Here is a 5,204-nt window from a genome sequence, read left to right on the forward strand (position 1 = left end):
GTATGTAAATATATGTGCATTTTTTGCTCTCAGCTGTTTACTTGGCGCGTACAGGAGATTTTATCTGAGCAGATACATGTATTCATGGACTACCCTGACTGATCTTGTTGGACAGATGAAATATTTTCATACCTGTTTTGTTTATTTATATTGTTTTGCCTTTTTTCAGTGCTATAAAAATGAGCTAACCATGAGATATTTATTCTAGATCCTCATTCCTTTACATCAGAAATACCATCTTTTCCTGAGAGATTTAGCTGAACACACAATGTTTTCATTATCTGAACTCTAGCCTTCAGTTACAAGCATCATCTCTATATAAATTACCTTTAAAAAGTAAACAGCTTAGCCTTTATACAAATCATCCAGTTTCCACAAGTCCCTATATCACAAAACTACATTATGCTTGATGGAAGTGCTAGTAAAACAGCCATCAGCACAGCTGCCTTGTCACCACTTCACTAACAGTTTAATAGACTTACTATAACTTAGGCATGCATCCGATGAAGTGGGCTGTAGCCCACAAAAGCTTATGCTACAAGAAATTTGTTAGTCTCTAAGATGCCACAAGTACTCTTGTTCTTTTTGCGGATACAGACTAACACGGCTACTACTCTGAAACCTATAATTTAGGAGGCGTCTCTTATTTTCAGTCAGCTACATGATAGCTTTGCTACAGCCCCTGGTGTCAGGGAGCACGTGGATGTACCAGCACGGGGAAGTGTGCCTCTTAGGTTTGTCCACACAGTAAAGCTGTGCACAGGCTGGCCTGCCGATCTAGCTTGAGTCCAGCCAGCGCGGCTAACAGTAGCAATGAAGACAGCACAGTGTGGGCTTCTGAGCAGGTAGTACAAGCCTGGCGCAAATGCTGGATATACACTCAGCTTGCTAGCCTGCTCTGAATTGTCTTTGCTGCTATTGTTACCCAAAGTAGCTGGATTCAAGCTAGCTCAAGTAGTTAGATCCTGCAGAGCTTTTGCAATGTAGACATATAGGGTATTCCTGCACTGCATACTAAGGCTGAACTCTGACTCTGGTCTGAGCCTAAGCCTGCTTCTATCTACATGCAGATCAGTCTGGCTTGGGTAAAAAAGCACTCAGGACCTAGATCCCAGAACCCTGCTTGGGGAGGTGGATCGGAGCCTATCATTTTGCAGTGTGGACACAGCTCAAGCTACAGACCTGAGTCAGAAATATGAATGTGTTCACATGGCTGAGAGACCCAGGTCCAGCAATTGTAAACGCAGGTTTACAGTGCAGTGTGGATGCTCAAGAACTGGTTTGGAAACATTGAGTCTACAAGCCCCAAGTCCCATAGAACCGGGTTTAGTGAACAGTACTCACATGCCCAAGAGGCCCCAGTTCAGCAGTCCATCCCTACTCGAAGCCCATAAGCACATCTTTAACTTTAGGCATATGCTTAAATCATATTGACTTTGATGGAACATAACCATGTGCTTTAATGCTCTGCTAAATTGCAGCCCAAGGATGCCAAATTCGTAAAGCAATGGGGAAAGGTGTCATTAGACAATGATTTTGTTCAGTCAGGCTAAAGGTCAAGCTCACATTTGATTATAGTGATGCAGACAATGGACCTCATTAATCACTGTGCCAATCTTCTGTCTTTGATGGAATTAAGCCTTGGATTAATTTAATCTAATTGGTTTGGGAGGGTTTATCCTTAGCTGGGTTTCTACCCAAATTCATTTAAAAGAAATCCAGATTTTAATTTAAGGACCCTGAAGCAGACATTGACAACTAGAGCTTCGAGATCCTTTAGGTACCAGCACAGTTCAGTTTCTTGGAAAGTGGCAGTGATTGTCCTTTGTATGCTAAAGATAAGGGTTTGTGCAAAGATATCATTCATTGCTAATATACAACAATTGGTAAAGAGCGAATTTAAAATGCTGTGCTCTGTCATTTTCAGGGCAAAGTTACTGTTTCCTTCAGTGTAACTGGGTGTTTCTTCCACAATGTTTTGATTAATTATGTTGGTCACTCATTCAAGGAAACATTTTTGACACAGTGCAGTGAACTGAAATGACCTAGAAAGAATTTCCTAACAGGACCTGACACTTCTGTTAATCTCTAGATAGATATTTATTGTCTTGCTCAGAGAAGATTTTTGGCTAAATACTACTGAGTTGCTCTCAGGGCAGCTGCATACCATCACCTGCAATACCCGATGGCATTAAACATGCCAAGACATTTCATGACTTTCTGCACCAGAAGTTCTGTAAAGATTCAGAGGCTGCTTGTTGTCTTGATGCTTGGAAACATACAGTGGCCCCACCAAAAAATGCAGCATCTTTTCAGGAATCAGCTGTGGCAGCATCCGACTCCTCCGCACAAATTGGTTGGACTAAGTATTTTCCCCTTCCCTGTAATATAAAACCAATGCTGAGCACAGATGGAAGCAGCTCATTGCTGTTATGTGTATATTGTCTCTAAAGAGCTGGGATGGTAAAACCTCATATAATCAAGAAACTGGGGTTAATAAGGGTGGGATCTTATATCTGAGGCACTCAGCATATCGCAATATCAGACACCATAATATAGGGAGAGGAGTGGAAACACTGTCCTGTTCACATGTACGTGGTCCCTTCTTTGTTCTCCATGGACTGCTGTAATTGGCATAGAAGTTTAGGTGAGTTGTGATGGTATAAGAATTGTGCTGATTGCAAAGGCTTTTGAAAATCCTTTTTGGAAAATAAAACCAACCCTCCAGACCTTTCGAATTCACCTCTATTTGGCTTTTTTAGATTTCATTTCTTTGCATGACAGTTCTTGTGTTGTACAGAAATTGTGCTTCTGCAATGTAATAAACATGCCAATCAGTTGATTGAGTTTTTACATGTACAAGTTAGGTATTACTTGATTTGCTCCAGTGTTGTTTGTGTAGAGAAAACTCCAGGCCCAAATATAAAGATTGTTCTTGTAAAATTTGGCCCTTTTCTATGCAATGTTGCTTTAAAATGTTAAAAATGGAGTACTCCAGTTTTTATTCTATCCAAAGACAGATGATTAAGATATTGCATTATGACTAAAGCACCATTGCTGGCAAAACAAATTAATTTCTAGTTCTTGTGACACTTCCTCATCTGTCCTGCCTTCTCTAAGGCAGTTTTGACCACATTTAGCACCATCAAATACTCATGACTCACAAATAATTCACCAGATTACTTCAGCCTTAACGATCAAAATAAGCATAAAGATCTTCTGTTAACCCTAATATCGACCACTTAAGAACTTGAAAAAATGACACCTGCTAGATTGAAAAATAGTATAAAATCTGTTTTATTATTATACTATCATAAATTTTCAAACCTTGCTCCTGGAAATTAAGAGATGCTGTTTATATAAGTATATTTTTCAGAGTGTTTTACCAGTACGCTCAGCAATAGTTCTTTATTTTCTATAGAGAAGACCGATAATCAAGGATGCTATTGAGATACCAATGCACATATTTGTCTTGTAAAAATTGAGTTGTTTATGTCAGCAAATGGGGTGCTCGGTTGGGAACAGTACAAACAATGATCTGCAGCATAAAAGTGTAAGTCTGGAAATGACCTCACTATCCTGAAAATATCATAAAAAATATAAACTTGCATAGTGGACCCAAAAAGTGAGTTTTACATCACTTGAAAAAAAAAGAAAAGAAAAGAAAAACCAGGCTAGCAAAGAAAGCTTCATCCAGATATATTTTCACCAGTGAGATTTAACATGTAAATTGATTAAAATTGTTTTCTGAGGAAGACGACTAACAGACATCAGTAAAGTGATACTTTAAACTATTTGGACCAAATTGCCAATCTCATTGCACCTGCTCTGTCATGTTGATGCCTCCTCAAATCTCTTCCCTCCTATAACCTGCGCTCCTCCCTGCAAGTCCTATGCAGGTTACTACATTGGCCTTATGCCTCTACACAGAGCAATGACCCTTTCCTTGAAGCCATTCTGGGATTACATAGATACACTCTCAATTATAGTCTAACAGGTTTATTCCCAAAATATCATTTTTAAAAGCAATATTAAAAACATTGTCCAGGTCTTGAAGCTACTCTGACTTGTAACAGCTGAGGATCTGTCCTGTTATCCAAATTGCATACGCTTCCTGGTATCTAGGGAAACCCCTTTTAATTTACTCAAGTATCTGTTATGGTTGGCACCAGAATAAATCTGGAACTCTCAAGCCTCCAAACACTGAAATCAGAATTCACAGTTATATTCCAAGACAAAAAGTATGTTACAATGGAGTTAAGGTTGGGAGTACATATCACTAACTTAAGCATGAAAAAGCATTACAGGGATATTATAGTTAACCCAAACTCCAGGCATTCCAAACCCAGGAAATTTAGAATTAATGTTACTCTTAAAAGAAATCCAAACTTCTTAAGGTACCCGAACAACCTTAACACTGCCCTATAGTGACTCTCTTCCATATCCATTTCATTATCATAAGGACATTGTAGTGTTTGTGGTCCCAGATGAGATGTAACATAAATCTTTAAAATATATTTTTGCTTCATGATGTCACTAACTACCCAGGTGATTTTAGATCTGGGAAAAGAAAGAATTAAGAAATTGAAGGTGGGGGATAAAAACCCAATAAGCTAAGATTATCTGAGGAATGAGGCTAGGTTATTTCTAGTGCCTTCGGACACATTTACCTTACTGGTCATTTTCCATCTTGAATTTTTTAGTTATCCCTTTGAGAAAGGAGGGACAGTTATCTTCTAAAATCTCATGGTATAGAAAATGTTCTCTTTGGTACTTTAAGACCTTTATCTAGTGTAAATAGGTGCAGTGCCAAACTTAACTCAGTGCTGCTCCACTGATTTCCACAGACTCCGGATCTAGATCATAGCAATAAGAAGTTTACTGCAGGCCCTCTGGAGCTCTTCATGCTTCGAGTAGACTTGGCTCAAACTCTAGATCTTACCTTGCCATTATCACTGACCAGCGGAACACCCTTGTGAAACTCTAACTCTTAGGGCCAAATTCAACCATACTCTTTTAGTCTCATTTTGTTATATGTTTAATTAGGAAACAAAGGGCCAGGACATGCTTGGCAACCTTCAAGGTGTTCTGAGGTAATATGCCACTAAATGTGCAGGATCCAGGCAATGCCCTAATTAGGTCCAGGACAGCGGATTTTCAAAGGGAAGCTAGGAAAATGAGGAAACAAATCTGTTTTTCAGCCA

This window comes from Gopherus flavomarginatus, chromosome 6, assembly GCF_025201925.1.
Source record: "Gopherus flavomarginatus isolate rGopFla2 chromosome 6, rGopFla2.mat.asm, whole genome shotgun sequence".
Lineage (NCBI taxonomy): Eukaryota > Metazoa > Chordata > Testudines > Testudinidae > Gopherus > Gopherus flavomarginatus.